The 26,971-nt window shown below is 34.4% G+C and overlaps 1 protein-coding gene across 1 annotated transcript in view; it reads right to left on the reverse strand.

Annotated features, from left to right (window-relative positions):
* Positions 1–26,971, reverse strand: part of yellow-e (L-dopachrome tautomerase yellow-e) — a 183,539-nt gene that overhangs the window by 110,990 nt on the left and 45,578 nt on the right. The window lies entirely within an intron of this gene.

The following is a 26,971-nucleotide window of genomic DNA, read 5'->3' on the forward strand; positions in this document are numbered from 1 at the left end:
GGAAAACCAGGTTAATTGCCTACGGAACCTTCTTCCTATCGTCCGATAATCTTGTTATCCTTGATGTCCACGATATTTGAAAGACTTATGCCAAATTGAATAAGCGAAACTGTGCCACTCAATAACATAATACCCGAACATCAGTATGGTTTCAGCCAAAAATATTTAATAATCCAACAGTGTCATAGAATAGTAAATAAAATCAAGAAAAGTTTGGAAGAAAAGACTATGTGTGCCTCAGTAATATTCAGCAGGCTTTTGATAAAGTCTGGCACAACTGTTTGCTATATAAATTAAAATCTTTACTGCTTAGCGATTTGTACCTTTTCCTGAAGTCCTATATTAACGAACGTTCGCTCCAAGTAAAAATCAATAATGATTTCTCAACCCATCACTCAATCCAACCCGGAGTTCCTCAGGGAAGTATCCTCGGTCCCTTCCTTTACCTAATCTTTACTGCTGACATACCTATTACAGGTGACATCACAGTGGCAACTTTTGCCGGTGATACAGCCGTTTTAACTTCAAACAAAGACCCAGACATAGCATCTGAAAAGCTGCAAAATTACTTACATACATTAGAGAATTGGTTGACAAAATGGAAAATTAAAGTCAATGACGTAACATCAGCCCAAATTACATTTACAACAAGAAGACGTACTTGTCCACAAGTTAGTCTAAACAATGCCCCCATTTCTGCTAAAGACGGTGTGAAATATCTTGGGTTGCATTTGGACCAAAAGCTTACCTGGAGGCAACACATTAACAAAATAAAAAGCTCAATATAAAATTAAAACAAATGAATTGGTTACTTGGCAGAAAGTCACAACTGCCATTGGAGAACCAAATACTGCTTTACAAAATCATACTAAAACCAATATGGACTTACGGCGTAGAACTCAAGCTTTCAAACACAAAAATTTTACAGACCTTTCAATCAAAAACACTGCGTACGATAGCTAACGTGTAAATCAACGGCGCCTTGGTATGTGAGCAATGCAACCATCCACAATGACCTAGGAGCACCAACCGTAAAAGATGTCATATCACTTAAGGACAAAATTCTTATTTCAACGCACCACAGCCAAATTATCAGTGAATTATATCAGCCACCAATGGACAAACGAAGACTAAAGAGGACTTGGCTAGAAGACGTGGTTATATAGGTAAAAATAGAAAACTGCCGCTGGACGGTACCCAAATCAAGTCAATACTGTCATCACATTTACTAATTACTCAATGTACTGTTTATGAGTAAATGGGAGATATGCATTTAAAAATAAATAAAAAATGAGATGTTTATTTCAGTGTCTGCAAAACTTATATACATAGCAAGTTAACAAGGTAAAACCTTTTGCTGATAGCTGTGGCGGCCAAAACAAAAATACGACTATGATTGCAATGATACACAGATGACTGCTATTCGCTACTAAGAATGTTGAAGAGGTAGAATTGGTATTTACAGTACTTAAAAATTAAAGCAAAATGGATGTTCGGACTTAATCCAAACTGGCAACAGCGCTCCCACGTCTTAAATGGTTTGTTAAAACAGTGAGCGACGTATAACTCACAGTCAGTCGAACGCCGCGCACGTTCGTCAAAGTCAAAGAAATGGTTCTCTATGATAACAGTTTATTGGTTCTGCTGAGATGCGCGCACTGCAGAGCGATAGCCGTGTACGTCGACGGTGTGCGCTGGAATCAACTGAGATTTGATTTGGACGCAAACGTTCAACTGAGCTCACAGCGTACAGATCTATACCGAAATTATAATTGTATTTTTATATAGTTATTATTATTGTAATAATTAAGTGATGTCTACTAAATTTTCTCCCGGGGAAGATGAAAGACTAGTGGATCTAGTACAAATTGTAAGACAGTTCCAAATAAATCCCTGAAAAGTCTAAAATATTCTCGAAATTTTTCCTCGTTTTGAAACAATCTTTCTACGACTGTTAATTTAAAAGCATCTTCTGTATTAAGACATGAAAAAATTTCGTTTACATTTTTATTTCTTTTATTTAGATTTAACTTTATCAACGCTTCTTCTTCCTCCTCTTCTTGGAGTAATAAAATTATTGCGTTAAGTTTGCGAGAATTCATTTTTTTACACGTGCAACCTTTGAGAAAATAAACGTGAAACTAATTTCTAAACTTGTTTTCAGAACGACAGAATATTTATGCGAATTAATCTAACAAACCGACTTACCCAAAACTGCCGTGATTTGAGTACAACAGATTCTGCTGTACGTATATGCTGTGCGCTTCGCACTGTTCTAACAGCATATTTTCACCCCCAACTAACTTCCAATCACAACCCAATCAGCTTATACTGGGAGACTTTAACAGTCACAGTTTACTCTGGGGCTATGCAGATTCGGACGCAAATGGAGACGCAGTAGAAGCATGGGCCGAAACGAGTGGCCTCACGTTAATCCATGATCCTAAGCTTCCACCATCTTTTCAGAGTAAAGTCTGGAAAAGAGGATATAACCCGGATATCTATTTTTCAAGTAACAACCTCGAAGACCGATGTACCAAAGTAGTATATGGCCCCATACCAAAAACTCAGCATAGACCTATTGGTATAAATATCTTTCCAATTGTCAGACCACAAACTATTCCATTCAGAAGGAGATTTAACTTTAAAAAGGCAAACTGGCAAAAGTATACAGACATGCTAGATTCTGAGCTGTTAAGTCTTGAACCAAAAGTAAAGAACTATGAAAAATTTGTAGAGGTACTCAAAAATGTGTCTAGAAAAGCTATCCCCAGAGGATGTAGACAACAATATGTTCCCGGGATGTCCAGCGAGTCCAAAGAACTAATGAGAACATACGAAACCCTCTATTCCACTGACCCTTTTAGCCAAGAAACGGTTGACTGCGGAGCAGTACTACTCCAACAGCTCAAGCTAGTCAAGCCAGACAGGAAAAGTGGATTGAGACCCTGGAAAAAATGGACATGACACATAGTAGCAAATTAGCATGGAACCTTGTAAAAAAACTTAGCGGTGATCCAAAAGAACATAAACCACCTTGCAAGGTTACAGCAAACCAAGTAGCTGCTCAACTCCTTATGAATGCAAGAACTACGAACCGATATAAGAGCCCAACCACTAGAAGAAGATTGGACTCGGAGACAAACCACCTAGGTACTCCTTTTACACTAAAAGAACTCCACGACGGTATGAGCAGGTTAAAAACGGGAAAGCTGCAGGTGTGGATGATATATGCAGTGAACAAATAAAACATTTAGGCCAAGGAGCAAAAAACTGGATCTTGCAATTTTATAACACGTGCTGCAAAACCTGCGAAATTCCAAAATCATGGAGGAAATCTAAAGTAATAGCCTTGGTAAAACCAGGAAAAGACCCAGAAAACCCCAGTAGCTACAGACCTATCTCGCTGTTGTGTCACTTTTTTAAACTATACGAGAGACTCATACTCACCAGTATAGAAAAAAATGTCGACAAGCACCTCATACCACAACAAGGAGGATTCAGACCCGGCAAATCTTGCACCGGCCAAGTCCTCGCACTAACAGAACACATTGAAGAGGGCTTTGAAGAAAAACTTATAACAGGGGCTGCTTTCGTAGATTTGACAGCAGCCTATGACACAGTAAGGCACAAAACATTGTTCCACAAATTATACCAAATGACTAATGAACTAAATAAATAAATACTATACTACATATATACTACAGTAAATACTAAATGACCACCATCTGGGTGAGGTCGTATATTCCTTACTGCAAAACGGACGTTTTTTCGTTATGCTGGAGGGTAAAGTAAGTAGGTGAAGAGTTCAAAAAAATGGCCTTCCACAGGGAAGTGTTTTAGCACCGATGCTCTTCAATATATATACAAACGACCAACCTACTCCGACCGAAACCAAGCACTTCCTCTATGCTGACGATCTTGCAATATGTGCTCAAGGAAATAGTTTTGAAGAAGTGGAGAAGAAACTCGAAACTGCATTAAAAACAATGACAGCGTACTACCTGCAGAATTCCCTGAGACCCAATCCCTCTAAAACCCAAGTCTGCGCTTTCCACCTTCGCGAAAAGGAAACCAAGCGAAAACTCCAAATTGTGTGGAATGGTAATACATTAGAACACACAAGCCAACCTATATATCTTGGAGTAACTCTGGACCGGTCCCTCACCTACAGACAACATTGCATAAAAACGAAAGGGAAAGTAACAACTAGGAACAGCATACTCAGAAAGCTAACGGGAAGTAAATGGGGCGCACGTCCTGGCGTTTTAAGAACAACGGCACAGGCACTGTATTTCTCAACTGCTGAATATGCGTAAACCGTTTGGGGAAGATCTGCCCACACCAAACAAGTTGACACTGCGCTAAATGAGACATGCAGGATAGTAACGGGGTGCATGAAACCGACGCCACTCTCAAATCTATATAAAACAGCGGGTTTTGCAGAACCCTCAACACGCAGAAGCGTTGCAGAGCACATAGAGAAAATTAAACAGATCGCGGACGAGCGGCATGCCCTATACAAAGCTCGAACACCACGAAAGCGACTAAAATCTAGGAAAAGCTTCCTTGGAACAGTGCTGGATGAACCGCCTGAGTATTTTCCTCTTCCCCAGGTTCAATGGACCGGCCAGTCCCTAGACTTTAAAACGTGGAAAACTATGAATCGGATAAGAACGGGGGTCGCTTCAGTAAAATCAAACATGGCAAAATGGGGAAAAATCGACCAAGATGATGTGAACTGTGACTGTGGAGAAACACAGAATATGGAACATCTTCTTACATGCAGAAACTGTCCTCATCGATGTACCCTCGAAGATTTGTGGCTCGCCAACAAAGATGGAACCGACGTAGCCCGATACTGGGCCGAAATTTTATGAATGACATGTCCGGACACGATAAAGTAAAGTAAGTACTGTTCTAACAAACCGTAGCTTTACCCCTAGCTGCAGCATCGCGCTGTCCAAAATTTGACTCTGCGAAAGATTGCACAGAGAATACTTCCTCTTTACGTTTCAACTGCCGACCAAAGCAGACACACCACTTTTTACCTTTCAACTGCCGACCAAAGCAGACACACCGCTCTTCACGTTTCAACTGCCGACAGAAGCAGGCACCCGGTAAATCATCAGATCACGGATTAACTATTGTAAGTTATATTTCTTATACAAGCAGAGAGCAAATAAATGGTAATTGTATTATCTATCAAACAATTTAAAGGTATACTGTTTATAATTGAAATACATTTCTACTAAGTAAGAAGTACTTTATTTAAATACACACAACAAAAAGAACCACCGCTTAACGGAAATATACCAAAAGTCGAAGGAATAATCCAAAGTAATTAAACCTAATTAATTGTACCCAGCCGAAATATTTATTCAGCTATACTTAACGGTGGACGGTGTTAGAGAAAACCAACTTTTGGAAACAAAATAAGTAAAATCGAAACATCTAAACATATTTTACAGGTTTTAAAAATAAAATATTATGTTAACCTATTAAGTACTAGGGTGCAATATATATGATACACTAAACAACGATCTTTTCACCACCAGTGGACCTGTTCGAGCTTTTCATTACTGATGATATCATACAGTTACTTTGTGTTGAGACTCGATACGCTCAATTTAAAAATTGTTCAGACCCAAAAATTACAACTCAAGAAATGAAATATTTTTTAGCAATTCTTATAGTTTCTGGTTATGATAAAAGCCATCAAAAAAAGTTACTGGGATTCTGGAGATGATATGCGAAACACATATGACGTTTATAATTCCAGGCGTTGTGACAGATTTATTCAGATAATGAGATTCGTACATTGTGCAAATAACACCCTTCTTAAATCCAACGATAAACTGACTAAACTCAGACCTCTTATAAATAAGATAAAAACTAACTTTCTAAGACATTATATGTCCTTGTTTGTCCTTGTGTAGTGTAGTGTGTTGTACAATTATATGTTTATGACATTTTATTCTTGTCGGATAGGCCGCAATTGACGAAGTAAGTCTATAGACGTTAATCACATAAAAACTTTTATCAACCATAAACTTCGAGTTTTTATCGAAGTTAATCAATTTCTTTAGTTAAAAAAACGTTTCTTGGCTTATTTCAGATGCCCCTGAAGATGATCTAGGGATCGAAAGTACTTGGGCAAGATTAAATTAAACTGTGCTCGATATATGCCTTTTATTTGATCAAAGTTCATTTATCCGAGCATTCAACCTTATATTTATTCATTATATTCCGGATCAAGAAATCGCCTATGATAAAAGCATGATAGAATACTTTGTAAAACACGGACGTAAGCAGTATATTCGAGGGAAACCCATCCGGTTTAAAATCTGTTGTATCAATTCCAAAAACGGTTGCCTCATCAATTTTGAGGTTTATCAGGGAAATATGCCAAATTATAATCGAGAGCAACAAGAAAAATTTGGTAAAGCAACAGCATCGTTACTGCAGCTTATTGAAGAAATTCCCGAGGAAACTAGATCTTTGCCACATCATTTTTATTTTGATAACCTATTCATATTCATCGATATTTCTTATTATTTAAAAGAGAATTTTTAGGAAGCAACAGGGACAGTTAGAGAAAATAGACTAACAAAGAATTGTCCACTCTGGATGGTAAAAGAGTTCAAAAAGACACCTAGAGGTACTTATGACTAAGACGTAACCACAGATCAACAAGTAATGGTTACATGCTGATGGATAATTCTGTAGTTACTGTATCATTAACTGTTCATGGAGTTTCTCCAGTATTGAATGCAAGCCGCTACTCATCGACTGAAAAAAATAAAGTACGGATTCCTAGACCTAATTGTATTGGAAAATACAATGCATTTATGGGGCTACCGATCAAATGGATGCGAATACAAATGTTTATAGAGTTAGAATTAGAGACAAGAAATGGTGATCTTTACTTGGCTACTAGGTACATCTATCCAAAATTAGTGGATAATATATAAAAAAACATCATCTATTTGCACCCCAATTAAATTTTCGAAGAGACATAGCACAAGTGTATTTAAAAAGGTTTCAAAACCTACCTAGAGCTGCTGGACGACCATCCACATATTCACCTGAAAGCAGGTTTGATGTTGATATTAGATACGATCACAGTGATCACTATTTTAAATATGTCTTCTTCTTCTTCGGCTTTTCCCATTATGAGTTCGCCGTTTTCTTCCTCCACATCACTCTATTCTCCCAGTCACCTTCTCTGAGGTCTCTATCTATCATAGCATTTCCGACGTATGTTTTCCATCTTGTAGCAGGTCTTCCTCTCCATCTTCTTCCCGGCGGGTCCCAGTTGAATATTCTTTACGGCCACCTATGCTCTGGCATTCTTTGTACATGCCCGTACCACTGCAGGGCTCTGTTTTCCAAATTTTTTGTAATTGAGCATTTTACTTCCATTCTGTTCCATATTTCCTCCGTTCTTATTCTATCCGCTCTTTTGAATATGTTGCGAATAATAAAAGAAGACGTTGTGTTGGCAGTCACGCACAATCAACAGCTGTGAGAACTAAGAATACAATGCGGCAAATGCAATGTAGGGTTGTGTATTCAGTGCTTTAGTGACTTTCACAAACAAAATTAAAGCTTTGTAAGCAATTTTCATATTTTCATAATTGTTTGTAAAATTAAAAATAAAAATACATCTTTTCAAATATTTGTTTACTTTAGTAGTATAGGGGACTACTGTGTCATACATGATACATGGTGTAATATTGTTATTACCAGACAGGTATTTAAAATATTAGTAATGTACAATATTTGGACACTCCTTTCATAGAAAAAATTAAAAACTACAGCAAATTCCACAATTTTAAAATTCAGTACTTAATGGATAAAGTGACCACCGTTTTTTGCTCTTTTCTCAAAAGTTACATCTTTCAAGCACCACGATTATCATTATAAAAAATGCAATTTTAGTCTGACTCAACATTGCTAGAAACAAGATAGAATTCCATAACAGTTTAGAATTAAAGTAGGTTATTTGTTGAACATTTTACAGTATGTTGCGTCTAAGATTCGATTAAATATATTGCCATGTCAGTAATAATTACTTTTTATAATGTTTTTTCTTGTACTCTGTCATATAGGTGTAATGAAACACTAACTTGCGGTAACTCATTAATTCATTTTATTTTCATTTTACTAAAACTATTTTTAAGTGCTTAACGTAAGCAATATGCATTAATCTGGTAGTAAATTATGTATTTGGCAAAGGAAGTAATTAATTTCAAATTTACTAGATTAATAGACTTAACTAGATTAATTCTGGATCAAGGTTGTACTTGTCAAATATTTGTTTTTGATGTAATAGTGTCTATAAAAATTTACTTAGCCATTTTGATTATTATTTGATTAATCAAATAAGACATACATAATTTTATTTATGCTATATATGGCTAAGATTATAAATTTTGATGTTTGTAATAAGCATAAACCTGACCTCCAATTTCGCTTTAAAGAAAGTAAGCGAGATTCGATGCTCAATCGTTTTAACGTTGGAAATGTATGGTAGCTTTGAACTTAAAACGCAAAGGTTTACCCAAGGTTAATCAAAAAACCGAATGTAACTACATTTAAAAGTAGGTAATTCTTTGTATTGTCAGCAATAACTAAATTTTTAATTGTTAGAAAGTTTAAATGTGAGGTTCTGTTTTACCAGAACGCATGTGCTGACAATTCAAGTAACAATAAAACACTGAAAACTTTGTTTTCAAAACTTCCACAAAATTGATTTTAAATTCTTATCACTACAGCTGTTTCGGCTGATTGCCTTTCTCAAGTGATCTGTTTTTGGCATGGGTTTGTTACATAAAATGAATTTCCATCAAGTAACGGTCGAATCCATCAATTATCAACAATTCAAGTAGTTCTTTTGAATCTTTATGTCGTTAAAGTTCATTGGTAAAACCGAATGAAGTTAAATCCCAGTATAGGGAAATATTGTTTAAGATTTTCTTTTTTAATTATATTATATTGTTCAGGTTTCTGTAGGATTTGTAGGTTTTTTGTATGAAATGAATTTTTATTTCAAAAGCTTATCCAACATGATTAGTGAATAAGATTTTGTTTAATACTATCCATAACGAAGATACTTCACCTTCCTTCGCGACTAACAATGCTGATCCTGATGTCTTAAGTGGGAACCCAGTCTCGGATACTCCTATCAACAAATATTTGTCATTACCATATTTCAGAGATATCACTCCGGGGTTAACAAGGATTCTGAAAAGTGTTGAAAATAGCTTTGGTAATAATAATAACAACATTAAACTTAATGTGGCTTGTAGATCAGCCCTAACAATTAATAATCTTTATTCTAAGATAAAAGATAAGACTCCCATAGATAGGCTTAGTAACATTGTCTACAACATTCCGTGCCTCTCTTGTAGCAATTCCTAGATTGGCCAAACATCTCAATTATTGAAATCACGTATTACACTACACAAAAGTGATTCTCGACTTCACCCTGACCGCTGTGCATAAGCCAAACATGTCCATTCCACTGGTCATCTCATTGACTATACTAACACTACAATCATCCACCGTGAGAACAATAAATCTAAAAGAGAGTTCATTGAAATGTTTTATATTTTCCTTAACGATTTCTCCATCAATGTTACGAGTGACATTAAGAATCTAAGCGATATATACCACTTCTTACTTAAATCAGATACCAAGAACAATACAACATCACAGATAACTAACTTGACTGATATATCCATTAACAACTAACCTACTCTAATAATTAATTTTCATTAACTAAAAAAGATAACATTCCCTTGCTTTTCTTAGATACATCTCAATAAGATATTATTATAATAATACATGAACAATATAATATAATTACAAAAGAAAATCTAAAATAATATTTCCCTATACTGGGATTTAACTTCATTCCTTAATACATAAAGATTCAAAAGAACTACTTGAATTGTCAGCACATGCGTTCTGGTAAAACAGAATCTCACATTTAAACTTTTTAACAATTAAAAATTTAGTTATTGCCAACAATTCAAAGAATTACTTCCTTTTAAATGTAGTTCCTTTTAAATGTAGTTACATTGGGTTTTTCGATTAACCTTAGGTAAACCTTTGCGTTTTAAATTCAAAGCTACCATACATTTCCAACGTTAAAATAAAAAAAACTTTTTTTTGCACATAATAACAAAAAACACCACTATGTTGTTACTAGCTAAGTTTTTTAATATTCTAACTCTACAAGTCTAAGTTACGGTAAGATCAATAACGTTTTTAATAGATAATATATGGTAGCTAATTATAATTTATTCTCTTTCAGCCCTGAAGAAGCCAAATTAATTCTCTTTGGCGAAAACGTTCGGCGAAACAATTGATACTCATTAGAGTCTTTCTTGCAGATTTCCCCAATATTTAAGAGTTTACTATTTAACTTATCTGCAAAGATTAAATTTCTTTTCTACGTATATATATATATGTATATATATATATATATATATATATATATATATATATATATATATATATATATAATTATAAAGCTATGACCAACATTCTTTTATTTGCTACTCCACCCTATCAAATTATACAGGGTGTAACAAAAAGGTAGGTCATTACAACCCTTGGTTGGTACCTTGGTACAAATATGCACAAAAAAAAGTTACAGCCATTTGAAGTTACAAAATGAAAATCGATTTTTTCCAATATATTCTCTTATTTAAGGGAATATTCTCTTATTTATTAATATTCTCTTAATTAATTTATATTCTTTTATTTATTATGGTAATGCGTTGGAGCGCCACTCTGTAAAAACCACATATTTTTTCTGACTGCGAGATTGACCTCGTACAAGTACTCTGGTAACACGTTTTGTAGGAAGTGTAAATAATTTTCGCCGTTTAAACTGTTTGGAAGAAATACTGGACCTGTAGGTTATTATCCAGAATTCCTGCTCAAACATTGACTTTAAAATTTTTTTGAACAAAAGTCTTTATTTTCGTGGAAGTTTTCTTCGGCCCAGATATGCGTGTTATGATGATTCGTAATGCCATTTCTGTTAAAGTTAGCTTCGTCGGTAAACAAAACATGATTAATAAAATTGACATTTTGTGTGTCTTCCGTTAAAAACCAATCGCAAAACCCCATTTTTTCGGATAATCTTTATCTAGTAATTCTTGAACGGGTGTTAAATGATAAGGATTAAACTGCTGTCCCTTAAATTTTCTTCAAATCATCATGTGAGGAACATCTAATAGGAGCCGCTATTACTCTTGTACTGATTCCAGGGATTTTTTCAATTGCTTCCAAAATCTCTTCATCGTTTGTATCTACTTTTGGTCGACCATTATTACTAACAAGTTGCGGTCGCAATGTGCCTGTCTCTCGTAAACGGCGATCAATGGGAAGAAATAATCTTTTTCCTGATGTATTTCGATTAAGATATTTTTCTGCATAACGCCTTGCAGCTGCTGCACTATTTCCTTGGCATTCACCTGTAATTACCAAATTACCAATAATTATCTAAAATCCTAATTTAGCCTGCTCAAACTTACCCAGAATTAAACGCATATCTGCCATTTCTAAAAACCCTTTCCACCATTATAATAGAAAATTTAGTTTTTCTTAATAATCTTAAATGCACAATAATTGAATATTTATTACTAACAATATGTATTGTTATTGCTACTATTTTATACATAGTAACCATAGCAACAAGTGTTATACAGCCAACTAGAGAGTTATTAAAACATAATAAAAAAGTAGCCCCATCTCGATAAAAAAAGGGCTTATCGAAAAATACTAAAAGGCAAAAAAGTTTTAAATCATTATGTTTTACTACTTGTACCATAATAATAATTGAATTGAAACGTATACAAACATGGGGGTGGGGTTTAAGGGAACAAAACTCCCATAAAATTTTTACCTACGCAATATTTAAAAAGAGTTTTTAGCAAACAGTGCACTTGTATCCCTTTGCCTATAAGAGCTCTTGTTACCGACAACGGTCAACAATCCGATTTTGAAACCGTTCCGTTAGCCGTTGCTTAGTGTGTTTCAGGTTTGTATGAATGTTTGTTCATGCACCTGCAACCGATCCGTTGGTTAACTTGTCACCGTCGACGTATCCGGTCCCCCTCGGCAAGATGTTCGTCGGACCAGTGCAGTGAACCCCTTTAGTTTATGCAAGTGTGTTGACCACGTCAGACCAAGAGATTTAAATAAGTGCGGTCGAAAATCGACCTGTGTTGTGGGATAAAACCACGAAAAGCTATAAAAATAAGCAGCTCAAATTGGGAACATGGAGAGGAATCTGCGTGATTCTGTACAAAGACATCGAGTCGTTATCGGACAAGGAAACGATTATCACTGATCAGTTAATGAATTTATTAGTGATCAGTGTAGCAGTGTCTCGGGCTTGGGAGACTGAGACCTCGGAAACCATGAAGAAGACATCAAAGAGGATGTCGAAAGCTCGGTGCAATGATAATCGACGCGGTTCAACCCGCTGTTGAGCTTAATATTAATTTCTGTAATGGTAATAATCTTAGCTCTAGGTTTTTTTTGCTCACCGATGTTTTTTTTTTCAGACAAAGAAGTTAAAAAGAAGTATCGCAAGCAAGTGATAACTGAATAAAAAACTGAAACAGATCAGGTTGGGTTCAGAAGCAAACAAAGGCTACCCCAAAATATAAATTTTTTGAGCAAATACAATTCCTCCATAAAATTGTAAGTAATAAACCGACTGGAACAAATGCCACCTACTAAACCCTCCGAAAAACCACCTGTTAGAGATGATTCTGCTGTACAAAAAAAGAGCAAGAATCTAGGATGCTGGATTCTTCCAATCGTGAAGACAGCAGTCCAGTTATGTGTTTCTTCAGGGGAATTGCACCTACTATTGAGAAGTTTAGTGATGCGAAATTAATAAATTTTTAATTCAAGGTAATTTTATTCCTAAGAAACATACAACAGATTAATATGCTTATGGCGCAGCATATTCCGCAGCCCCAGAATTATCAGCCCCAGAACTTTGAAAGGAGTACATCATATCATACTAAGCATTTCTCTTCCAACAGAATAAAAACCTCACAACATTTGAGTCATATCGGAGTACTCCCTCAACTTCAGCTGCAAATTTCAGTCAAGTGAGTGAACCACAAACATCAGCATCAGAATTGTCTCCTCCATTTACAGAACAATCTTCAATATCAGACCAGTCGTCCGTTAGCCAAAGCGACATAGATTTCGATTTTACAAAATCACCCTTATTTTACCAATAATTTTTGTTTTGTATATAGAATGTATATTTTATATACCTTAAGGCAGAGGCGCCTTTCTAATTCTTTGCGATCTACGACTAGGAATTTTTTAGCGATACTGGCAAACAATAAAACTTTTAATCCAGAATTTTAACGTTAAAAGTAGGCTGAATATCTCAGAGTCGCTCACTATATCTCAGAAACTCAATCACTGATTCTCTTCTTCGTCTTTTTCCTTTTATGTAGACATGATTCTGTCTGTTTTTCAATGTACCTCCAGTAAGTTGTCGTTTATTCTACTCTTCTATTTTTTACCCAGTTCTTGATGTTCTCCACCTTGCATCTACGTCGTATATCTGTACTTCTAGCTCTGTTCCATAGTAACTTGCCATCAAAGTGTTTTCATCTCTGCTGTTTCTAACATATTTTTTGTCCTCTGTGTTAGGTTGTGTTTCTGCCGCGTATGTCATTATTGGTCTGATGACTGTTTTGTAAATTCTGCCTTTCGTTTCTTTCCCGATATTTTTATTTCTCCATATTGTTTCATTCAGGCAGCCCGCGGCTCTGTTTGCCCTATTTACTTGATCTTCCACTTCAGTTTTGAGCTTTCCGTAGCTAGATAATGTGATGCTTAGATATTTAAACTCCATCACTTGTTCTATGATCTGACTTTCCAACTCCAATTTACATCTTAGTAAATTTGCTGTTGTAAGCATACATTTTGTCTTTTTTGGGGAAATTAACATGTTAAATTTTCTGGCGGTTATATTAAATTGGTGCAGCATACGTTGTAAATCGTCTTCACTTTGAGAGAGTAGTATTGCGTCGTCTGCATAGCAGATTATTTTAAGTTATTTTCTCCCATTTGATCCTTTTTTAGTTCTTACTTTTTTTATTATTTCATCCATAATCAGGTTGAACAATAGACGACTCTCCCTGTCTTATCCCATTGCCAGCTTCAATAGGGTTGGTTAGTTATTCTTTCACTTTTACTTTTGTGTTGTTTTGGTAGATATTTTCGATCGTTTTGATTATTCCTAGTGGTATCTCTCTTGCGTACAATAAGTAGATAACGTCCTTTAATTTGACTCCGTCAAATGCCTTTTTAAGGCCCACGAAATATAGATATGCTGGTTTGTTGTATTCTATTGATTTCTCTTGCACGTGCTTCATTATAAATATGTATTGCGTCGGTGCATTATTTTCCCGACATAAAACCTTGTTGTTCTTCTGCTAGTGTCATAATTTTATTCAGTTTATTTGTTATCACTCTGGTTATTAATTTTAGTGTTGTGTTTAATAAATTAATTTCTCTGTAATTTTCCGGATCCGATTTGTCCCCATTTTTGGAAGAGAGGCATTAGGATGGTTGATTTCCATTCTTGAGGAATTTGTTTTGTTCTATTATTTTTTGGATTAGTTTTAATAGTTGTTTGGTTAGATCTGGTCCTCCGTACTTTAGGAGTTCGTTCGGTATTCTTTCCTCTCCTGGTGATTTTCTATTTTTTAATTTCCTTAATGCTTCCTTTACATCTTCCTCCTCAATACTTATTTCTTCGTGTGTCGTCACCTCTCGTGTTGGTGGTTAATTCTCGTTACCTTTAGCAAATAGAAATCGAAAGTAGTCTACCCATGTTTCCTTCAGAATGTGTTTCGTTTTTATTAGTTCGTTCATCTCTTTTCTTTGTCCTCTGATCATTCTCCATATTTCTTTTTGTGTTCCTTAGAAGTCGTATTCCGTCTGTTTTGAGAAGCTCTGCCGGTGTTGCCTTTATATTTGTCTAACTAAAGTATTCGTTTCATTTCTGATTTGTTTATAGTGGTTATATGCCCGTTGTGTTTGTTGTGTTCTGTATTGTAAAAAGGCTTTCTTCTTTTTTTCACATTTTGTCTTCACTTCCTCTCTAATCCGTGGTGTTTTCTTTTTTGATATGTTATTGTTCGTCACTTTCCTCTCTTCAAGTCATTCTGTTACTGCGTTAATTATGGTATTTTTGAGTTCCCCAGCTTTCCCCGATGTTATCGTTTTCTAATATTTCATTCCCAGCGATCTTCTCTGATATTCTTTTTCTGTATAAGTATTCCGTGGATTTCGTATTTAGTCCTTCGACTTTGATTTTTGTTTGTGTTGGCGCCGCTCTCTTGGGTGTGAAGTATTTCAGGATGATGCTTATTTTACATAATACTAGGCTATGGTCGCTACCTACATCTGCTGAGTTGAGGCATCTTACGTTGATTATTTTCGATTTATGTATATCTCTGTTGGTTATAACATAATCTATCACATGTCTATCATAGATCCTTGTCCACGGGTGTATTAAATTTATATTTGTGTTGGTCTGTGTGTTCAAAAAATGTGTTGTTTATTCTATTCTATCTAATTCTAAAAGACTACTTTATCAGCTTATGTGATCTGAAAGAATTTTTAATCTGAAACCGATTCGACTTCGGCTATTGCTCGCCAGTGTATATTAGAAATACCTAAAGAAAACAAAAGTATTCTTATTTATTTATTTTTCCAACTACATTAGATTGAAAAAAAAAATTAATGTGAGTTGCTCTCAAAGATTGCGAGCCCTCCATAATATTCGTAATATTTAGGACGGGAATAGGTCCTTAAATTCCCGTAGGTCCCCGTTAATTTTTTCCTTGTCCGCGATCGACTGACCTAGAGGCCGCCATCGACTGGTCGATCGCGATCGACGGGTTGCCTACCCTGCCTTAAGGTAACAGCTAGTCGTTCAGCAGGTGGAATGGATAGCATAATATTATTGTCAGCACCATTTAATCTATCATGTACTATTCCTAACAATTTGCGGAAAGTTTCTTGAGCCATTCGGAAGTAATTGAAGAATTTTGTTTCGTATTTTTTTAATTCCTCGTAAAATATATGGAAAGCACCACACTTTTTTTTCTAACAAAATAGGATGTATCCATATTTTTCTTTTACGCTTCTCTTGTTTTGTCTGCATTTTTTTATACAAAAATAATACGCTAGTATAATTTTTTGCTTTGACGATAACATGATATAACATGTATTACATGCACTTGTTACATTGATACTGACGATATTTCAGAGATTCCATACTGACAAAGTACTCATATCCCTTGAAATATATAAACTGTCGACACGGGTAGCCGTTTAGCACCGGCCCGTTATCCGTTGAAAAAACGTTCGTTAACAAGAGCTCTAAGGTGTTATTATTTTTAGTGATTCGTTTTGTATCTTTGAACATCGAGCTCTTAAAAAAGTATGCAAAATGAGAGAAATAATAACACCACGTAAGTAACAACCTATCAATTTCTTTCATTATGTGAATCAGTATTTCAAAAACAATTTTTATAGGAAAGAATATAATATGTTTATTTATTACGTATAACTTTTTGTTATTTGATAATGACTTTATAGAAATTTTTGCAACAATAGAATTTTGTGCGAAAGAAATTATTCGGCAAAACATCATATAAACGTTATAATTAATACTATTATTGTTGTACAATAAAATGCTAATTAGTGAAAAGTGCAAAAGTTGCTTATTATAACACAAAATAATAATACTCTTGCACAATTTGCAAATTTGTACTTTATATTGTGTCATATTCCTGGGAAGTATTGTTTCTTCAAGGTTAAAAATTATTTCAATTAACAGGTATTAATTATTAATTGCTTATTTTCACTTCCTTACAATAGATTGAATTAAAACATGCATTATTTTGATTTTATTTTAAGAATTATGTAAATTAGATACGAAAAATTTGATAGACTAAACCTTTTTGTACATTTTTAACTAAAGATCACAGCCTGATTATTTAAACATTTCTAACAAATTACCGTTTTTTTATTAAACACCTAAGCTGTGTTTATACCACTGAAATTTGGTCATAGTTGACCAATTATAAATTCTCTATCTATATCAAGAACCTACCATGATAGACGTAGCAAAATCTCCAAGATTAGGGTGATTCAATGACATATAAAACGAATGCTAACTGAAAGATAGCCAAAAACAAAAGCCGTAGAACTTTCGAGTTGCGTTTTGATTTCTCAGCCATTCTATGTTTTCTAACTGCTTTTCTTTAAATTGCCTGTTTTTTATGTAATCTTTTTTCTTCCCTTCTTAGGGTCCGTTTTTCCTCCTTTGCTCTTTTTGTGCATCTAGCTTGATTTTTCTTTAGGTATGCTCTATTTTTGTTATCTGTTGCTTCTTGGTGTCTACCTGGTTTGGTTTTCCCCAGTATTTCCGATGCCTTCTTAGTTATTATGTTTCTAAATTTTGTCCACAATTCCTCCACATTTTCCCTCGCTTCTAGGCTCTCTATTTCCTCATCCATTTGTCCCCTATACTCTCTGGCAACGGTTTCAATGCGCAGATTATCAACATTAATTATGTCTTGCTTCATATGTTTATCCTTCTTTAGGTTTGAAATTCTTCCTCTGATTTTTGCCATTACAAGAAAGTGATCACTATCTATATTTGGACCTCGGTAGCTTCTGACATCCATGAGGTCAGAAGAATGCCTTGCATCTATTAGGATGTGATCTATCTGGTTAACGGTTTCGTTGTCCATGTAAATGTGATTTCCTTGTTCCTTTGTGTATTATTTTATGGGGGACATCTTGTTCTTCCTACTATCATGTTTTTGGTGCTTGCAACGTTTATTAGTCTCAACCCGTTATTATTTGACTCTTTATGCAAGCTGTCACATCCTATAGTTGGCTGGAAAAATTGGCTGGAAAAATTGGCTGGAAAAATTGGCTGGAAAAATTACTCTTTGCCAATTTTTGAATTAAGGTCCCTTACAATTATTTTCACGTCATGACGTGGACATCGATCATATTCTTTGTCTAAGGTGTCGTAGAATTCATCTTTTTCGTCGTCTTTCTTTTCTTACACTAAGTAAGCTATAGTTAAAAAAAATTTCTTTAAGACCTAGATAACATATTCTGCTGTTTATGGGTTTAAAGTTAAGAAGTAATTGCTTTGCTTTTTTACTAACTAGAAAACCACTGCCAAACCCGTGTCGGGTACTATGTCCGCTATAGTAATTATTATAGTCCATCTAACCATCCAACCGGTCCATCTCATCTCTTGAATCGCTATTACATCGGCTTCCATTGTATCAAGTTCTTGTGTTAGCAATTTAAGAGCACCTGGGGCATAAAGGGTTCGTACGTTCTATGTGCAGATCCGTAAATCGTTATTCCTTTGTCGTTTGCTAGGTCGTCGTGAATTTAGCAGTCCGGTTTTCTTCTTTGTGCTTTCATATCAATAAGTTTTTTAAGGGAAGAGATTGTTAACCTTTTGCTAACCCCCTAATCTTCGAAGGACTATGTCTCCCGCTCCCGTTTTCTCGAGTCCCGCAAACGATTTACAAGAATATTTGGAAGAAGTGAATATTGCAATAAGGCAAAATATGTGGTTTCTATAAGATGGCGCTCCACCGCATTACAGTAATGAAGTCTGGGAATACCTTTACAGGCAGTATCCTGATCGGGGGATTGAAAGGGGTCGTGACGCACCTATTTCTTGGCCACCCAGAAGTCCAGGTCTTAACCCCATGGACTTTTGCTTTTAGGGGTTTATAAAAGAGAAAGTGTAAATCTGTAACAATAGAGGACAAACAACAATTGAGGGTTAGAATAATTGAAGCTGCAAATCAATTTCGTCAGAAAAATATGATTTTTCGGCGCATTCGGTTTTCCTTATTAAAACGATATCGAATGTGTATTGAAGAAAATGGGGGTCATTTTAAACATTTATTGTAATACCATATTTATAGAGTTTATAGACATTTTTTGTACTTGTTAATTCATTTAAGCTATTTATTTAGTTACACGTAATTTTTTAAAGGTTGATGAAAAGGGCCGTAACTCAGTAAAAACTGTTTTTTGAAAAAAGTGATAGGAGGCAAAAAAGTTTTAAAAATAATTTGTTAAACTAATGGTGCCACAAAATTCATTTAATTTGAACGTACTCAAAAGTTTGGGGGGATTTAGGGCTGCACACCCCCTTTAAATTTTTCTATGCGCTTAGATTTTACAAGAAATTAACGTGTCCATTTTTATTACAAAATGCCAAGTAGTTTAGTAGATAATCCAAAAAACAATTTTTATTTTGTAACTTTAAAGGGCTGTAACTTTTTTTGTGTACACTTTTGTATTAAGGTAAGTTGGATTCAATCAATTTATTTTTGTCCCTGGAATGCGTGATTTAATTTATGACATACCTTTTTTAAACACGCTGTATACAGCACAAGATATGGATTTGTTTCATAAGGTTGATTAAAACAAGAAAACCAAAAGCCGTCCATCATCATCTATTATAATTCATAACCTAGATGTTTTACATCCAAAGCTTTTATTCTGGATTAAAAGATAGTTCTGAAGCATTAGATAAAGGCTTAGAAGAAGCAATTATACGTGAAAATTAAAAATACGCACTAAATATGTTTTTAGCTAATACGTTTTCTTTATTGTTACATTGCATGTTTACAATCCAATTTATATTCAAAGTAATAAGTAAATAGTCTGTAAGTAAATTAACGTGAGTTAGGTACCGTCCAGTGACGATTCTCTAAGTACTATTGCGGTAGGTCTTCTGGCCATACTCTCTTCAATCTTCTTTCGGCAATTGGTTGGGTAAATAAATTATTTATCAGTTCGTTGTTGTGGTCAATGGTGCGATTTTTATATTTTATTGAGTGATTCTTTATTATGTCCTTAAGTAATGCGATGTCTAGATCATTGTAAAGTGTTTGGTTAGATACATACCATGTAGCTTTACTTATCATACATAGTATTTCGTATTGAAATGTTTAAAGTATCTTTGTGTTTGAAGGTTTCCTGCAGCGCCATAGTTCTATTCCATATGCCCAAAGTGGTATGAGTATAGCTTTGTACAGAAGCAGTTTATTTTTAAGAGATAACTGAGACATTTTGTTAAATAGCCAGTTCATATTGTTTAGTTTAAGATATAGTTGTTTCCGTTTAGTTTTAATATGCGTTGGCCATGTAAGTTTTTCATCCAGATGCAGTACCAAGTATTTGACAGCTGGTTTTATATGAATGGGAGTATTATTATTATAAACTAGTGGGCATGTTGTAAAAGTAATTTGTACTGATTTGCTAGCATTAACACTGATCTTCCATGGATTAAGCTAGTTTTGTAATTGGACTAAATGATTTCGTATTTTTTGTGATGCTACATTAGGGTCGATATCCACTGCCAAGATTCCTGTGTCATCGGCAACAGTAGCTAAGAAGGTATCATTTCTGGTTGGAACATCTGCTGTAAATATCAGATACAGAAATGGACCCAAAACGCTATCCTGAGGTACGCCAGATTGTATGATATGGTAATTTGAATAGCTGTCTTCAATTAACTTGGAAGTCACAGTCAGTAAGATACGATTTTAGTATAAAGTATAGTTGGTCTGTTAGGTGTAATTTCATAATCAGATTTTTCCTTAAATGTTGTTTTAAGACATTAGCTTTTGCTTTAAAAAAACTGTTACACTTTTTTATCATAAAAATTGTATTTTTTATTCAAAGTTAACTTTTGACATGATTTATTACAAAAACTCCATTTTGTGATTTAGTCACCTTTGCCTCTGAGCCACTCAATTGGTCTATATATCTCTCTAATCTCTAATCTCTATATATCTCTAATTTTGCATTCCAGTAAATTTGATTTAAATCTCCAATACAAACATTATCACAAAAGCAAAACTGGTGAATTCACTATTCCTAATTTATGCAGATCCATGCACAATGGACGAGTTCACAATCTCACAAGCTGACCAAGGATGAGCTGAAAAACTGAGTCTTAGAAATATTTTAAAAAACTGGGCACCACAAACTAGAAAAAGAAGGTAAGAACAAGAGCAACTTGGACAGTCTATGCCAAAGTAACGATCAAATTGACAATTTCGCACCTGAGCACTTAGCGCTATACTGGTAGTTTGAGTTTTCCATAATACACTGACTACCACTTTACTGGCTCACAGCTCTACTAATTTCAATGCTTTATGTATTACCACAGACTAGGAGTAAAGGAACGATGTGTAGACGCCGTATATGTAGTCTCTAATATTGTAATCTTTGCCAGTATACTGGTAGTTCGTTCCTAAACAATTATCGACACATTTAGAGCACGTGATAATTTTTAAGGTTATATGGTGATATTGGTCACTTTTATTAATGAAATATGGATAATACAAATATTCCAGGGTATGATATATTAAATATCATTTATAGAATAAGTCATAATAGATCTAGTAATAGAATAAAAAATAATATTGTTCTAATATTTTAGTGTTATTTAGTTTCTGATTAATTAGAAGCATGTGTGCAACTAATTCCACTTTCGATCATTTTATTATTATTTTTCTAGATGATTTTACTTTAAATGTAGTTGATTGTATGAACTTAAACCGCACAATCTCAAGTTAAATTTAGCATTCTTAGATTTTGTTCACTTTATTTATTTACAAGATTTTTTTATTACCCCATTATAAACACTTGAATGTTTCTTGGACGAATAAATAATATTGAAATGTTTTACTTCTTCTTAAAAGTATTATAAAATTTAGATGAAAAATAAAGATATGTAAATAAAGTTATTAAATGTTTTCTTTTTGTTTTGCCCAAGTGGTATGAAAAAACCTAGACTTTCAAAGTATGTTAGCAATCTTCCGTTAACAGTATTGTTCTGAAGCTATTTTCTTGTAGCATTTTAAAGTAATTACTATTTAAATTGGAATAAGCCACAATTAAAGGTTAAAGTAAGTTTATTGACGTTTCAATTTCCACTTCGGAAATCGTTCTCAAAATATAAAAATTAGTAAATTGAATTTACTAATGTTTGTATTTTGAGAACGATTTCCGAAGTGGAAATTCAATCGTCAATAAACTTACTTTAACCTTTAATTGTGGCTTATTTCCATTTAAATAGTAATTCCCGTTAACAGAGCAAGAATTACAGATTGAAGCAAATGAAATACAGGCAGAATGTTTCGATGGTGTCTATGTTTCTATAGTTGATAAAACTTATCTTAGCGAAACTAGTGTGAATAGTTCTGAAGATACAGGGTCCGATCAAAGTGAATCTGGGGATGAACAACAGTTTGATCTAACAGATGAACCAAATATTTGCCATAATAAGAAAACACTATCTATGTCCCACTGTCACATAGAAAAAGCTACAAAATACATTTCAGACGAACATTATGGTTGAGGTGAAGTAAAGGAAGATGTAACAGAATTTGATTTTACTGGTATACCGTCTATCAATGTAAATCTTCCGGCCAATGCAAAACCCATAGATTATTTTAATGTGCTTTTCGACATCGATATAATCAACACAATTGTATGTGACACTAATAGACGACCCACTGTATCCACATTTACAACACTTCAACGAAAAAGAAGTATATGGAAAGAAGCTTCTAATGAGGAAATCAAAAAATTCTTATGTTTGTGTGTTTGGGGAGGCATCATAAAATTCCCCTCCCTTGCCAAACACTGGAGCAGGGAAAGTATTTACTACCACCCTGTTTTTGGGAAAACTATTGAACGCGATAGATTTTTAGGGATTTTAAAAATGCTACGATTCGTAGACCATACTGATGTTAATACTGAGGACCGTCTTTACAAGATTCGGACTATTTTGGACGCAGTTCTAAAAAATATACAAAGTTGTCTATATAGTAATAGAGAGCGCTCCATGGATGAGGCCATGATCTTGTGGCATGGTCGTCTTATCTTTCGACAATACATAGCCAGTAAACTTCACAAGTATGGGATTAAACTATACGAACTCACTACACACGATGGATATTAAATATTATTGTATATACCGGAAGAGGTACCTTGAAAACGGCGGATATCTTCAAAGAGTTGACGAAGAATTATTTACGAAAAGGTCATGTTTTATACATGGCTAATTTCTACAGCATCGTAGAATTGGCGGAAACCCTATTCAAGGAAAAAATACACGTTGTTGGAACTCTACGAGAAGACAGAACTGAAAACTCTAAGGACATGTTAAAAAAGAAGCTAAAAAAGGAGATGCTGTATGGAAACGTAAAGGGCTCGTATTGGTTACTAATTGGAAAGATAAGCGTGATGTCAAAATGATCAGCACAATGCATAAGCACGTTATGACTAAGGTTGTTTGTAAACGAGATGCTACGAAAATTAATCCGGATTGTGTGCTTGACTACAATAAGCACATATCTGGGATAGATCGAGCAGATCAGATGTTGTCATATTACTCGATACCAAGAAAAATAGTTCGGTGGTACAGAAAATTGTTTTTCCATTTATTAGACGTAGTTATGCATCTATTACTATGCATTTATTACATCTACAAGAGCGCATCGAGTAAGAAAACTTCTTTTTTGCAATTTCGTGACCCTATCGACAATAAAAAGGCTATTTAGGTACAAACAACTGCAAACAATATGCATTAACCAGAACAAGTTCCAGTCATGAAAAAAAAATAAAAGTGGTATGTTACTGTGCCGATATTGCACTAAGCAAAATGCCCGAAAAAGGTCCCGTTATTATTGTCCCAGCTGCCCCGACTCACCAGGATTATGCATAGTTTCTTGCTACAAATTGTACCATACAAAAGTCAAACAATAAATTTATTTTTTATAGTTTTAAGTTTAGAATGATACTTATGTTTCTTTTGTCTAGATTAGCCTGTCAGTATACTGGTATTCAGTATATAGTTAAAAACGTACATCCATATCCTGACTACCAGTATACTGACACGCTAAGTAAACCAAAAAAATGTTTAAATATCTATATACCATGTGTCCGAGTTTTAATTCAACGTTCCTGTTTTTTACCCAAAAAAACCATATCAGCTTCTGAGGAACGTCTAGTATCAATAGGTTAGGTGCTAACGTGTGTAGAATGTTACAGAAAAGTTTATCATGGACCAATTGTCAGTATAAAAACATCAAGCCAATAGTCTGTAAGGCTTTTCGAACATTATAAATAATACCACCAAAGTGTAAAAACATAATGTACTAGGAAATACCATATGCATTTTAACAACGTGAAAAAAGTCTTGTTAACTGCAAAGAATTTACGTTCCACATGAGATACCTTAGTTTCGTGGTCGACTTCGCATATTATAACACACTTCAGTGAAATCAAACGATATTTTATATTTCTTGCGGACGACGTTGTAAAAAAAGATGACAATTGTTGATTTTAATTATGCGGAAACACGAAGTTTTATACAGAATAGTGATACAGAACGAGCATTAACAGTATCTAATTAAATCCTTGGTTTTCTTTTAGCTATTGATAATTAACGATATCGCTGCAATATTGATTATAATAAACTAACAACCTTTTAATACACTATTAGACCAGAGAAGGAAAGGTTTTTTACAAGACACTCTTCGATACACTTATTTAAAAATTGCTTGTGATCAATTTGGTGATAAAAATATGTAATAAACAAAATATGCAAAATATTAAACGTCATTGTTTACTTAGAAACAATGTAAGATCGCTATTGGATTTTAAATATTAAAAGTGAGGACCGGTTAATTATATGAGGCGTGTAGATGGAAAACCGGCCATGTCACATTTTGGTCGAAAGAAAACTAACACCGGGATTCTTTTCATTATAACCTATTGTATCAGTCCACAATTAAAATTCGTTACAAAACAGGCGTTTTACCGTAAAATATTACAATCAAATATTGATTGTAGGTTCAAATGCGGACAAAGCCCAAGCGTCTTGGTTTGAAAATCGGACATCGACGTTCGACCAATGGACTTCAATCACATAACGTAGCGCAACACGTATCTGTTTTGTTATTCCCGGCAGCGTGATAATTACTAGTTTCTAATCATAATACGTTACAGCGCTTTGTTACAATATTTTAGAGATGAATAAATCCTTCTTAAGTGAGGTTAGCATGGGTTGTGGAAGGGAGAAGAAAGTACAGAAAGCAGAATGGAGGAGATCTAAAGCTAAAGCTAACATGTAAATATTATGACGATGAAATGCGTGGTGTGTGAATTTATTTTTCGAGAATACAAAAACTAACCTCAAAAATTGCATTATGTATCAATGAGTCAAAACTTAAAAAACGTACACGAAACGTATTTCGGAAAGCTTTACCTAAATGCGATTGGTAAAATACAATGACATGTTTTAATTATCTTTTTAACGGTACCTAAGTCATTTTTGTTTTGTTGTAGGTATTTGCCTAAAGGTTTACCAACATTTAAGAAGTGTAAGCATTCAGCAGCAAAATGGAAATGTTCAACACTCTCGATGCAGGATGTCAAAAAGTTCCATGAAAATTTTTATAAAACTGCAGATAAACTCACACAAGATCAGTTCATTTCTTGCTTTTGTTTAATTCATAAACCAAAACATCAGCGACCTAGAGATGCAACAAAACCGAAGGAAAAAACAGTTTGTTATTTTGTTCGAAAACTAAATTTCGAAGAAGTCCAAGTGTGCCGAGATGCTTTTCTTGGATTGCTAGGTTTAATCAAGCACCGCGTTAATGGTGTTTTAACACGTTTCCAAGTCGATGGTAATTTAGAAGAGAAAAGAGGTGGAAACAGAAGAACCTTTATAATGATAAATTGTAAGCAGTAAAAACATTTATTAAGACATTAAAAGCTGATGAATCTCATTATTGCAGAGGTAAATCAGCTATAAGACAGTGCCTTCCTGCAGAACTAAATATTACAAAGTTATACAAAATGTATAAACAACAAGCTGATGATGCCACCCAAGTCAAGTTCATCTATTTTCACAACGTATTTAGCCAATTCTTTAACGTGGGAGTCCTAAAACAGATGTATGCTCAACATGTATTGAACTAAAGGAACGAATAAAAGTCGAAAATGATCTTGATAAAAAGAAAGCATTGCAGATTAAACAAAAACTTCATTCAAAACGCGCCAAAGCTTTTTTTTGACCATTTGACAGAAAAAAAAGACATATTAATGATTTTTTCATTTGATTGTGAAAAGAATTTGGTGCTGACCAAAGGGCTTACTATAGTCGTCAACTTTATCTATATAATTTGACCGTTGTTAAAGGTTCTTCAAAGAGAAACTTAAACAAAAATAATGTATATGCCTACTCTTGGATGGAACATGAACGATACAAAGGATCAAATGAAATTGCGTCAGCAGTATATAATTGTCTGAAAAGGAATGAGCCTACTATGACTGACATTCATACTGTACATCTAGTATCCGATGGGCAAAACAAAAACTGTACAATATTAACTATGTGTGCAAAATGGCTCCAGCAAGCTCCCAAGAACGTAAATGAACTTCAGGTCATATTTCCGGTAACAGGTCATTCCTATATACCTCCTGATCGAGTATTTGGTGTCAGTGAGAAAAAATTGAGACATATAAACACCATAATAACTCCTGATACATATTATGCAGTTTTTGAGGATCAGGCAACATTGTTTTTATTAAAAAAGACTGGATTGTCCAGGATTGGAAAAAAGAAGCTGATGCATTCATTAAAGCACCAAGTTCATTACATTTCAAGTATTCCCAAATAAAACGCCTTGTATTAAACCGTACATCCAAAAACAATATCCTTGCAATGGGAGAAATAAATTATTATTCTTCTACGTCAAATGCATTGCCTATTACTATAAAAGGTAAAAAAACATCCCAAATTACTCCAGCAGAACTG

Source organism: Diabrotica undecimpunctata, chromosome 7, assembly GCF_040954645.1.
Source record: "Diabrotica undecimpunctata isolate CICGRU chromosome 7, icDiaUnde3, whole genome shotgun sequence".
Taxonomy (NCBI): domain Eukaryota; kingdom Metazoa; phylum Arthropoda; class Insecta; order Coleoptera; family Chrysomelidae; genus Diabrotica; species Diabrotica undecimpunctata.